This window comes from Bos javanicus, chromosome 17 (genome assembly GCF_032452875.1).
Source record: "Bos javanicus breed banteng chromosome 17, ARS-OSU_banteng_1.0, whole genome shotgun sequence".
In the NCBI taxonomy this organism is placed as follows: domain Eukaryota; kingdom Metazoa; phylum Chordata; class Mammalia; order Artiodactyla; family Bovidae; genus Bos; species Bos javanicus.
In genome coordinates, this window is record NC_083884.1 from 46,967,616 (window position 1) to 46,981,199 (window position 13,584).

At 43.8% G+C, this 13,584-nt stretch overlaps 1 protein-coding gene across 9 annotated transcripts in view; it reads left to right on the top strand.

Annotated features, from left to right (window-relative positions):
• RIMBP2 (RIMS binding protein 2) overlaps nt 1–13,584 on the top strand; it is a 325,711-nt gene that overhangs the window by 68,137 nt on the left and 243,990 nt on the right. Inside the window, exon 1 of one of the 9 annotated variants that reach the window (XM_061384504.1) lies at nt 10,854–13,569. The exons of the other annotated variants lie outside the window; for them this stretch is intronic. The gene's annotated coding sequence lies outside the window, so the exon portion shown is untranslated. Of the gene's footprint in view, nt 1–10,853; nt 13,570–13,584 lie in introns of those variants that run through there. 9 annotated transcript variants of the gene reach the window in all.

A 13,584-nucleotide genomic window follows, 5' to 3' on the forward strand; every position in this document is an offset into this window, starting at 1 on the left:
ACTCTGACCACTCACAGGAAGAACTCATGAATGTCCACCAGCATCCCCCTTGTCATCATCACTGCCCATCTTATCATGGTCCGTGCTCCTCATTCTAACGATTTCTTCTTTTCAACCTGTCTTCCTGAGCGCCCATGGTCCCCCTGGCAGCTACTGTGGCATGCTCCCTACTGTTACCCTGCCTCCTATACCGAGGGGTCCAGAGGTGGTGCTAGGAGATATCTGGAAGCCCTGTTTCTCTGTAGAGTGAAATGGAAGAGTGCCCATCTTTGTGAGTTGTGCATGCCCAAAAGCCCCTCCAAAGAGCATCACTCAGGAAGCTAAGGTGCTTCTGAGACCCCAGAGCCTGCGACCTCAGTCCCAGACTAGGTTGTAGCACTTCTCTCCTCTGGAGCCTTTTCACCTTGTGCTTAGCATCCTTCCTATGACATTTACACAGCAGTTTTATTATTATTATTTAAAAAGAACCAGGGTAGTGCAAATTTTTGTTCAAAGAAATGCTGCTTGAAATCTCTTTGATATTTGCCTCTAAGGTCCAGGAGGCACACATTTATTCCTGGCAATTTCCTTTTAAGGCACAAGCTTAAAATGCAAAATATAAGTTTCTAGATTCAGTCACTTGTTTGAAAGGGAAATCTCTCTTCTCATCACTCTCTGCTGCCCTCCAGAAAACAATGATCTATTAGGAAAACAACCCTAACCCTTCCTGTTTACTGAAGTGGTGAAAGGGTCTTCAGACAATTAATGAACTTCAGGCTTCCCTGGGCAGAGGATTGAGATTGGCATCTATGTGTGGAAGTGGGTCTTTAGAATGTTTCCATGTGGATTTCATATGCCAGGTCAGGTCATAGGGGCTGTGTGTGCTGCATCAGGGGGCATAGCACCCTCTTTCTCCTTATAAATGGAGGGACCCTGCCCCTGGGTCATGCCCAGTGAAAGGGCTTCCCCAGTGGAGTCCACAGATAAAGATGCTATGAGATGCTCATATGTGGCAGAGGACTGTGCCAAGTGGAAATAGCACAGGTGTGGTGTCAGAAGCAGGTCTATTTGGAGCCCAGACCTGGAGCTAAGGACACATGACCTCGGAGGGTTTTAAGAATGGAATTGGCAACCACTGGGGGAGAGGGTGCAAGTTGGCCCCCAGAAAGCATAGTGCACTTGAGGGACAGAAACATACTCTGTGGCAGAGCTTGCAAGCTACCCACCCAGGAAACACCCCTCTGTTTTGGTGCCAAGGAAGCAGAGGCAATTTTCCTTTCATACCTGCTCCAGCCCCCTGGATGGATCTCCCGAAGAAGATGGTCAGATCGGTTCACCCCACACTTGCTGGGTACATCTTCACATCTGGTGTCTTCAGCTTCCATCGTACACTCTGTGTACCTCTCCTTCTCTCAGAGCCTTGGAATGCCTGTTTCTATTTACTTCTCTGACCTGCAGACAGGGTTCCAGTTTAGATTGTCCTGAGGCTATGGGTGGGAGGGCTGGGGGGTAGGTTTCTATACCTGCCATTGGGGAGGGCACTGAGTGCAGCGCTCCCAGACCCCCGTGTCCTCTTCTTGGCGGGCAGCCAGGCCTCAGAGCACCCCCTTCCCCATCACATTGTTATCTTGTCAAACTTCTGAGCAGGTGGTTTTCCCAGGACACAAGGGCCTTTCTAGAAGGGTACAGGATAAAGCAGGAGGAGCTGGTCACGGGAAGGGGGTCCGTTGTTTGGGGGTTTCCTCCTCTTCCCACACTACCTCCCCATGGATAGAGGACCTGGCTGTTCACCTAAGATCTTTTTCTCCTGTAGCATCAAGTGGTTGTGGAAAGATGCTTCTCAGTTAAGGAGTCCATTTTCAGGTAGCTCTGGGTCTGGGTGGTCCATGGGACCAGTTCTGGTCAGTGAGAGGAAAGAAGAGGTGATGTGTGATGTTTTAGAGCACAGACGATGGAGAAGCACAACCCTTGGTCACCCACCTGCCAGGTGGATGCTGAGGCCTGCGTGACCCCTAGGAACAGGGGACCCCCAAGACGGAGGAGGTCTGGATATCTGGGTTTCCATATGCAGGGAAGCTGCTGTCGACTTAAAGATACTACACAACGTGAGAGCTGAGATACTACACAACGTGAGAGCTGAGAGTTAAATTTTATTTGGGGCAAGATGAGGACTGCAGCCCAGGAGACAGCACCTTAGATGGCTCTGAGAAATTGCTCCAAAGTGGTAGGGGGAAGGGCAGTATATATGTGATCTGGGTGAAGGGGGAATGCATGCAATCAAGCGCTTATTTTTTTTGTAGAAAGTTTCTTTTGGTCTCGTGAAGCTTCTGCTGGTCATGAGAAAGAGTCACCACCATAAAGGATTTTAGTGCTTTTCTGGATGTGAGGAAATCCAAGGATTGGGCTCATAAAATCAGCTTCTGAGAATATCTAACAATCTGAAGATCTGTCCTGCCAGGCCCCACCCCTCCACCCTGAACTCCTTCAGGGAGTGTTGAAGGTCAGCAGCTGAGCTGCAGCAGCACATGATTTAATCCTTGTGGAGTAAATGACAAGCACCCACGGCAAGTGCCATTTTGTAGTTGACACTGCCCCCAGCTAGGACCACTTGCATTGATTGTCTTTGTGAGTAGGACATAAACGCGTGTTACTTGAACCCCCACATTTCAGTGCCTCCCTTGGTAAAGAGGCTAGTTTTATACTAAGACCCTAATCCTAACCCTCTTCAATTACTTCCTTGTCCATCAGCTCCTCCTCTTACCCTCCACTACTTGATTTATCTTATCATTGTTGTGTAGGGTAGGAAATTGAGAGCCCTGTTACTGGTGCCACCAGGCTATTGGTTCATCAGGAACCATGGGATCCATATGGATCTGTGATCAACAGGAAAAATGACATTTAGGTCTCACACTATTTAACTCTTTTTGCAGCAACAATTGTTGTGCATGTAGAATTTCTTTAGTAAAGTATAGTAATTTTAGATCACTTGTATGTAACTCATAGTGTAATATATATCCTTTATAGAATTTCTTTAAAAATATAGAATATAATTTAAAAAATTTTAAATTATCAATAAACATACCTCACCACAGTCCTCATGGGTAACATTTGATAGTTATAGCTTGAATCTTACTTTACTAGGATATTGAGAAAGTGTGGATTGAATGCATTTGGGTAGGTAGTTTTCATTTTCATCTTTATGCTTAGCTGTTTTCTTTTTTAAGCAAGGAATACACTAGGTGTGTAATTCTAAAAGAAAAGATGATTCAGGCACATCCATTATTATCCTTTGAGATAAACTTACAAGTAGAATTTCTGATTCTGAAGATAAACATGTTTGTAAGGCGTTGGATAAATAGTTTCATATTGTGTCCATTTCTTCTCACATAAGCAGTACACAAGATTTGCCTTCCCCTCTTGTCTTGAAAGCCTTGGGGAAATTATTTCCATTTGTTATTATTTATTAGAGAAAAGCTAGAAAATAAAGAAGTGTAAAAATTAAGGAAGTAGTAATTATGTTACAGCAGGCAGGAAGCTAGGTATTAGCAGAGGAAGGGGGCGGGGCCAGGTGGCAGGAAACGACTGGGCTTGTAAACACGCGGGTCCTTGAGCAGAGGAAGGGAAGCAGGAACCCTCAGAACCGACAGGAAATCACACATTTTGGGTTGTAAGGGTCCAAGTAGCAGACGAAGAGGTCTTCCCTGGTGGCTTAGATGGTAAAGAATCCACCTGCAATGAGAGAGACCTGGGTCCTATCCCTCGGTTGCGAAGATCCCCTGGAGGAGAGCATGGCAACCCACTCCAGTATTCTTGCCTGGAGAATCTGCATGGACAGAGGAGCCTGACAAAGAGTCAGACGTGACTGAGTGACTGAGTGACTAAGCATAGCACAGCACAGCAAAGAATGCTTTTGAATTATGGTGCTGGAGAAGAATCTTGAGAGACTTTGGACTGCAAGGAGATCAAATCAGTCCATCCTAAAGGAAATCAGCTCTGAATATTCATTGGAAGGACTGTTGCTGAAGCTGAGGCTCCAGTACTTTGGCCACTTGATGCGAAGAGCTGACTCACTGGAAAAGATCCTGATGCTGGGAAAGATTTAAGGCACAAGGAGAAGGAGGCAGCAGAGGATGAGATGGCTAAATAGCATCACTGACTCAATGGACATGAATTTGGGCAAGCTCCGGGAGATACTGGAGAACAGAGGAGCCTGGCGTGCGGCAGTGCATGGGGTCACAAAGAGTTGGACAGGGATTAGCGACTGAACAAGCACAAGCCGGCCAAGAAAGGTGGGAAAAGGCTGCAATCTCCTGCATCCAAAGTAAACTTTTGCTCATTGTGCTCTCATTGCAGTAAGATTAGTCTACAGATCAGAAGTTCTCATCATGTACCAATGCCATGACACTTCTGATCTAAGCTAAATGGGGACCAAAGTCCCTCCTCCTCTCGGGAAGATGGAGCTGGGAAGGAGGTCAGGGATGTTGATCCCTAAACTCCTTCCCCAGTGAATATTCTGCTCCTTCATTTATATGGCCCTCGTAACAGGCTTGACAAAGAGGCCTGAGAACTCCTCACCTGTCTGCCCACTCTCTCTCTGAGGTCATGGTGGTGGTGGTGGTTTACTCACTCAGTTGTGTCTGACTCTTTGCAACCCCATGGACTGTAGCCCACCAGGCTCCTCTGTCCACGGGATTTCCCAGGCCAAGGATACTGGAGTATTCTTAACCTCTCTGCTTCATCTCCAAATTCTTTAGCGATGAAGAAAGAACCTCAAACTCAGCAGCAACAATTAGTGACAAATGCATTCAAAGATAATCAGTGCTGAAATTTTAGTGATGCTCTTTAACCTAGAAATATACAGTATGAAGTGTGCACATCTAGCTTTGTGTGCACATGTGCGTGTCCATGAGAATCACACAGGCTAATGCTGGTCCCCTAGACCCAGAGATTGGGAGTGGCAAACCCCAAATTTCATTCCTTGTGGGTGTTGGAACCTCCTGGCTGGGAGGCCTAGTCCTGCTTGTCACCCCAAGTCAGGAGAGCTGGCTCCAGAGCCTGGCTCTGTGACTCTGAGTTGTAAGACTATCAATAAATCGTTCAAACTTGGAGCCAGTTTTTTCCCTCTTGTTCTTGGGTAGATGATTTTATGGCTTTTTCCAACTGGAGCTTTGTATGATTTTATGTTTTAAGCAGGGCACCCCCCTTTTATGACAGCACTCTTCTTTAAAGCTCCAAACTTGAAACATCTCTGTCACGCCACAATCCTCTGCTACAGAGATGTGTGTGTTTGCAACCCTTGACTGGTACAGAGAAGCATCTTTTAAAATGATACCCCAAGGATGGGATGGGAACAGAAGGTTATTAAGAGCATGGAAAAACAAGTTAATCACCTCTGCTGTGTGAATGTGCTTCAGCATTCACGAATTTCAAAGCTCGGCAAAGGATCGTTCACTGGTTGTGGTTTTCTTCTGTTCTCGCTATAGCTTGGGAGTACAAACAAAGCTATTAAGTGATTTAGTAATTTGAAAGAGCTTTAACAAATCCATTTAGTTAAGTGAGGAGGACCCATATGTAAAGGCTTGGTTTCAGATTTCTGTTGGCTGGGAATCTTTCCATTAAAAGAAAATGCATCTCCAGAATGCTTAAGTATTAAAAGGGAGTGTATTGGCTCAGATAACTCGATAGTCCAAAGATCAAGAAGACATCAGGCATGGTTTGATCCAGACCTAAACTTAGCAACCAAGACTCTATGGCTTTTCATCCTTCTCTGTGCTCTCTTTGGGTTAAAGCTGGTTCCTCCTATAGTTACAAGATGATGTCTAATACCTCCCTCAGTCCTTGTGCCTCATCACTTAATTCCAGTAGGAAAGAGCATAACTTTTCCCAGTCTTAAAGTTTCCTGTGGACCAGCTCAGGTCCTAGGCTCACCTCTGCATCGTGACCATAGTCAGGGGAATGGAGTATATTGATTGATTTCCTTTTTTCCTTTTTTTTTGGTTGCACCATGCAGCATGCAGGATCTTAGTTCCCCAACAAGGGATTGAACCCACACCCCCTGCAACCCTGCATTGGGAGCTCAGAGTTTTAACCACTGGGCCACTGGAGAAGTCCTTGATTGGTTTTCTTAGTCCATTCAGGCCACTATCACAGAACACAACATGCTAGGTGACATGTGTACTCACTCGCTTGGTTGTGTCCGACTCTTTGCGACCTCATGGACTGTAGCCCACCAGGATCTTCTGTCCATGGGGATTCTCCAGGCAAGAAAACTGGAGTGGGTTTCCATGCCCTCCTCCAAGGGATCTTCCCAACCCAGGTCTCCTGCATTGCAGGCAGATTCTTTACCATCTGAACCACCAGGGAAGCCCCTGATGACATGAACAACAGAAATTCATTTCTCACAGCTCTGGAGGCTGAGTTCAGGGTGCCAGCCAGCATTGTTGAGTCCTGTTGAGAGCTCTCTTCTGGGTTACTGGTGGCCATTTTCTCTTCGTGTCCTCACTGGCAGAGGGGTAGCTCTTCAGGGTCTCTTTTATCGCTTTTGTAAGGGCACTCATCTCATTCATGAAGGCCCCACCCTCATGACCTGATCACCTCCCAAAGGTCCCACATCCAAACACCATCACCGTGGGTGTTCGGGTTTCAACACATGAATACTGGGGAGACACATTTAGCCCCCAACATCACACAAAGCCAGTGCTGGAGAAGACATTGAGGGTGGGGAACTCTACAGCATAGATGGAGTATAAGTCTTCATTCTGCTTTATTTTCTTACCTGGATAAAGAAGTCGGTTTTAGGAGTCTTGTTAAGCTTTCTGGGGGAAAAAAAAAATAGCACTGCTTGTAGTCTGCCAGATTCCACGGTATAAATTCTGCAAATGTAGCTGATTTCAAGCTATCGTGTTTCAATATCAACTTTCCTGAGTACAGTAAGTCCCTTATGTACAGACCCTTTAAAAGTTGTGAACTTTCAAAGATGTGAATGTGCATGTCCAATCACACAGTTAGTTCCCGTGTCTGGTGTATGTTGTCACAGGCACGCATCCTCTCAAGTGGTTGTGCTTTGATATACTTTACTGTTTAGTACTGTATAGAATACAGTGGTTCAGCATCTATTTCAAGCCCAGGTTGTCTAAAAGTAACTGTAAGAGCAGCAGTGATGTAGCTGGTACTGCTCTACTTTTCAAGGTACTGGAAGATTAAAAATATTTAATTTATTTTTTGTGTTTGCTTGTTTTTATGTATTATTTGCATGAAAAATACTATAAACCATTTACAGTACAGTACTGTATAGTCGATGTGTTAGTTGGGTACCTAGGCTAACTTTGTTGGACTTATGAACAAATTGAACTTACAAAAGTGCTCTTGGAATGGAACTCATTTGTATGTAGGGCACTTACTGTGTTTAATAATTGGAGAAGGTAGCCTCTGGCTTCAATACATTGTTGGGAGCATCTTTGTAACTTGCGGCTGGTTGTACTGGTTACCTTGCATGTTGGCAATGCTCCCTGGGTTACTACAAACACCTGACATCAGGCAGAACTTGGATTTTCCTAAAGTGTGCTTTCCCTGGTATTTTGAACTTTTTCTTCCTAGAGGATGATTTCAGGAGAGGCACTGAAGCGATGTGATGATTTTGGCCTTAAAGGCTCGAGGGTTGGGGGTCTGTCCTGTGGTTTTTCTGATGTCATTTGCTGGCTGTGCTGACTCTGAAGGCTGCCTGTGATTAGAACCCTCTGGTTTTGAAACCTCTTCTAATAATTCTGTGCATCACACCCAGCTGTTCGGTTTAGATCCAGGTGTGGTGTCCTCCACAAATTAATTTGTCCTTGATATTGAGGCTCCTTGAAATAGCAATACTTTTAATCTTTGCCATCCCATGAATATATATATATTTTTAAAAGGTTAGTCTTCCTAGATGAGATAATGAATAAGCCACTGGTTGAGTCTGAATCAATATGCAATTGTATTTTAAATGCAGCATGCATCTCAGCGCTGAGTTTTACTGCACTTTTAACCAAGGTTACACTGGTCTGCCTTAATAGATTAAATGCTGAGGGGGCTGTGAAAGCTAATTTATCTGAGGCCACAATGGAGGAAAGCATAGGTCTCCTCATACCACCTCCTCTGTCTTCCAGTCTCATAGCAAGTATTGGTTTGAGCAAGTTTGAGGTCTTCAATGTTAATCCACCACCCCACTTCCTTCCCATTGTCTTAAAAGAGGAGGCAACAGACCCCAGGACCCCACAGTCTAGCTTTTCTGGCAGGGAGCGGTGGAGTCCTTAGTGAGGAGAGTCCTGTTCTGATAGAGTGGCTATAGACTCTAAAGCCTGCCTCAGGGCCTTTGCACATGCTGTGCCCTCTGCTGGGATTCTCTCTCTCTCTCTCCATGTCTCAGCATGGAGACTCCTTTTCATCACAGTATAGGGCAGACATCTCCCTAGAGAGGCCCACTCTGACCATACTCTCTAAAGGAACTCTCCCTTGGGAGAGTTGGGGGGGGATAAATTAGTTTGGGATTAACAGACATACACTACTATATATAAAATAGATAAACAACAAGGACTTACTGTATAGCACAGGGACCTATCTCAATATTTTGTAATAACCTATACAGGAAAATAATGAAAAAGAATACATCTGAATTACTTTGCTGTATGCCTGGAAACTTATACAACATAGTACACCAACTATACTTCAACTGAAAAAAGAAGGTAAAAAATATAGTTCCCTACTTAAACACCCCAGCCTTTGCTTTCATACTTTCTTACTCTATTTTCTCCTCATTTTCATGAGCTGAGATTGCCTTGTTTGCATGTTTGTGGTCTGTGTCTCTCGCACTGGAATGTGCACCCTTTGGGGCCAGGACCTTATCTTTCTCTCCCTCTTGTTCACCAACGTACCTGTGCTGTGGGTGATCCATACATTTGAATGAATTAGTAAATGGATGAATGAAGAGCCTTGGTTCTCCATTTCCAGGAAGACTGACCCAAGAGAGCTTTCCTGCCTCCACATGTATGGGATTTGGTTTCCTCATCTGTAAGATGGGGGACCTTCCCTCAGCCTATGGGATTTCTGTAGAAACCTGTGTTCTTCCCCCTCAGTTTGTTAAGTGTGATCAGCCAGAAGGCTTTCTCATCTGTATTTGTATCTGCATTTCGTGCCACCTCCCCACCTCCAACAATCTCTCCTGTTGGTTTGTCTGTGCGACTGATCCCTTCCTGATGGAGATTATGTGGTCCTCGTGGAGGGGAGCTGATCCTAGCTCAGTCAGTAAAGAAACTGCCTGCAATGCAGGAGACCCGGGTTTTATTGCTGGGTCAGGAAGATCCCCTGGTGGAGGAAATGGCTACCCACTCCAGTATTCATTCTTGCCTGGAGAATCCCATGGACAGAGGAGACTGGCAGGCTACAGTCTATGGGGTCACAAGAGTCAAACACGACTTAACGACTAAACCAACCAACTGTGGGGGGCACTGACATCAAGGAAATGCCAGTGTGGCCTGTGTGACCAGGGCCAGGACAAGCCCATGTGCCTTACACAGTGGAGGGCTCAGGTGGGGGCTTCTCTGTCATCTCAGAACAGAAGGTTGGCCTAGGATGGCAGGTGGAGGAGGGTTTCATTTTATTAAAAAAATTTATGCATGTAAAATATCATGTATGAAATGAGATACCAGTCCAGGTTCGATGCATGATACTGGATGCTTGGGGCTAGTGCACTGGGATGACCCAGAGGGATGGTATGGGGAGGGAGGAGGGTTCAGGATGGGGAACACATGTATACCTGTGGCAGACTCATTTTGATATTTGGCAAAACTAATACAATTATGTAAAGTTTAAAAATAAAATAAAATTTAAAAAAAATTTATGCAATTAAAAAAATATTTTGTCCGTGCTGCCCAGCTTGTGTGATCTCAGTTCCCTAATCAGGGATCAAACCCAGGCCATGACAGTGCCAAATCCTAACCACTAGGCCTCCAGGGAACTCAAATTTATACAATTTTTAAAGGTTACTTTCCATTTACATTTATTACAAAATATTGATATTCCCTGTGCTGTAAAATACATCCTTGTAGCCTGTCTTACACCAAGAGTTTGTACCTCTCACTCCCACCCTGATATTGCCCCTTACTCCTCCCCACGGGTAATCATGAGTTTGTTTTCTATATCTTCGTTTTTTGTTGTTTTCACTGGTTTGTTGTATTTTAAATATTCTATATATAAGTGATATCATGCAGTATTTGTCTTTCTCTGTTTGACTTATGTCACTTAGCATAATGCCCTACAAGTCCATCCATATTGTTGCAAATGGCAAGATTTTGTTCTTTTTTATGGCAGAGTATTGTTCCATTGTACGTATGTACCACATCTTCTTTATCCATTCATCTGCTGATGGACAGTTAGGTTGCTTCCATGCCTTGCCTACTGTAAATAATGCTGCTATGAACATTAGGGTATGTGTATCTTTTCATATTGAACTTCTTGGTATTTTTTTTTTTTTTTTGGATATATACCAAGGAGTGGAATTTCTGGGTCATATAGTAGTATATTTTTAGGTTTTTGAGAAGCCTCCTTACTGTTTTCCACAGTGGCTGTACCAATTTAAATTCCCATCAACAGTATACAAGTACATTTCCTTTTCTCACATCTTCACCAACATTTGATATTTGTGCTCTTTTTGATGATAGCCATTCTAATAGGTGTGAGGTGATATCTCATTATGGCTTTGATTTGCATTTCCTTGATGATTACTGAAGGAAAGTTACAGGGCTCAAAATAACCTGGGGTTAAAACACCCCTCTGGATTCTCTCCACCATTCTATACAAAACAAAGAACTCTCTCACCCGAAGGAAAAAAATGGACATTATCCCAGCCGGTCCCAGCCTCTGGCGGATGTCTGGAATTCCTTGCCCCAGCCGTTTAAGAGATAACTAACCTGAACAACCTTGGAGAAGAACAGGCCCCTTAAGACAGTAGATTTCCACATATATGCCTATATATATACTTACTCTTTTCTCGGGTTGGTGCAGCAGCTCACTAATCTGACTGCGGCCCCTTCTCGCCTCATTAAAGGTGATCTATTCCTGTAAAGTGCTGGTCTTGTTCTTTTCTGAACCTCGCCTTCTCTAACTCCCTTACCTTACAATTAGTGATGTTGAACATCTTTTCATGTGCCTGTTGGCTGTCTATATTTCCTCTTTGGAAAACTGTCTATTCAGTTCTTCTGCCCATTTCTAAATCAGGTTAATTTTTTAGATGTTGAATCATATGACCTGTTTATATATGTTGGATGTTAATCCTTTATTGATCATGTCATTAGCAAATGTTTTCCCCATTCATTTTGTTTATAGTTTTCTTTGCTGTGCCAATGCTTTTAAGTTTAATTAGATCACATCTGTTTATTTTTGCTTTTATTTCCTTTACTTTAGGAGATGGGTCCAAAAATATTGCTACAATTTATGTCAAAGAATGTTCTTCTTATGTTTTCCTCTAGGAGTTGAACGGTATATGGTCTTACATTTAGGCCTTTAATCCATTTTGAGATTATCTTTGTATATAAAATACATTAGGTCTTGAATCCATTTTAAGTATATTTTGGTGTTAAAGAATGTTCAAATTTCATTCTTTTACAAGTCAGTTCAGTTCAGTTGAGTCGCTCAGTCGTGTCTGACTCTTTGTGACCCCATGAATCGCAGCACGCCAGGCCTCCCTGTCTATCACCAACTCCTGGAGTTCACTCAGACTCACGTCCATCCAGTCAGTGATGCCATCCAGCCATCTCATCCTCTGTCGTCCCCTTCTCCTCCTGCCCCCAATCCCTCCCAGCATCAGAGTCTTTTCCAATGAGTCAACTCTTCACATGAGGTGGCCAAAGTACTGGAGTTTCAGCTTTAGCATCATTCCTTCCAAAGAAATCCCAGGGCTGATCTCCTTTAGGATGGACTGATTGGATCTCCTTGCAGTCCAAGGGACTCTCAAGGGTCTTCTCCAACACCACAGTTCAAAAGCATCAATTCTTCGGCACTCAGCTTTCTTCACAGTCCAACTCTCACATCCATACATGACCCCTGGAAAAACCATAGCCTTGACTAGATGGACCTTTGTTGGCAAAGTAATGTCTCTGCTTTTTAATATGCTATCTAGGTTGGTCATAACTTTTCTTCCAAGGAGTAAGAGTCTTTTAATTTCATGGCTGCAGTCACCATCTGCAATGATTTTGGAGCCCCAAAAAATAAAGTCTGAGACTGTTTCCACTGTTTCCCCATCTATTTCCCATAAAGTGATGGGACCAGATGCCATGATCTTCGTTTTCTGAATGTTGAGCTGTAAGCCAACTTTTTCACTCTCCACTTTCACTTTCATCAAGAGGCTTTTTAGTTCCTCTTCACTTTCTGCCATAAGGGTTGTGTCATCTGCATGTCTGAGGTTATTGATATTTCTCCCAGCAATCTTGATTCCAGCTTTTGCTGCTTCCAGCCCAGTGTTTCTCATGATGTACTCTGCATATAAGTTAAATAAGCAGGGTGACAATATACAGCCTTGACGTACTCCTTTTCCTATTTGGAACCAGTCTGCTTTTCCATGTCCAGTTCTAACTGTTGCTTCCTGACTTGCATATAGGTTTCTCAAGAGGCAGGTCAGGTGGTCTGGTATTCCCATCTCTTTCAGAATTTTCCACAGTTTATTGTGATCTACACAGTCAAAGGCTTTGGCATAGTCAATAAAGCAGAAATAGATGGTTTTCTGGAATTCTCTTGCTTTTTCGATGATCCAGCGGTTTTATCTCTGGTTCCTCTGCCTTTTCTAAAATCGGCTTGAACATTTGGAAGTTCACGATTCATATATTGCTGAAGCCTGGCTTGGAGAATTTTGAGCATTACTTTACTAGCATGTGAGATGAGTGCAATTGTGCGGTAGCTTGAGCATTCTTTGGCATTGCCTTTCTTTGGGATTGGAATGCAAACTGACCTTTTCCAGTCCTGTGGCCACTGCTGAGCTTTCCAAATTTGCTGGCATATTGAGTGCAGCACTTTCACGGCATCATCTTTCAAGATTTAAAATAGCTCAACTGGAATTCCATCACCTCCACTAGCATTGTTCGTAGTGATGCTTTCTAAGGCCCACTTGACTTCACATTCCAAGATGTCTGGCTCTAGGTGAGTGATCATACCATCGTGATTATCTTAGTCGTGAAGCTCTGTTTTGTATAGTTCTGTGTATTCTTGCCACCTCTCCTTAATATCTTCTGCTTCTGTTAGGTCCATACCATTTCTGTCCTTCATTGAGGCCATCTTTGCATGAAATGTTCCCTTGGTATCTCTAATTTTTTTTTACAAGTAGCTATCCAGTTTCCAAGCACCATTTATGAAGAGACTGTCTTTTTGCCATTCTATATTTTGCCTTCTTTGTTGTAGATTAATTGACCACAGGTGTGTGGGTTTTGGAGAAGGAAATGTCAACCCACTCCAGTATTCTTGCCTGGAAAATCCCATGGACCGAGGAGCCTGGTGGGCTACAATCCATGGGGTTGCAAAGAGTCGGACAAGACTGAGCAACTTCTGTGTGTGTGTGTGTGTGTGTGTGTGTGTGTGTGTGTGTGTGTG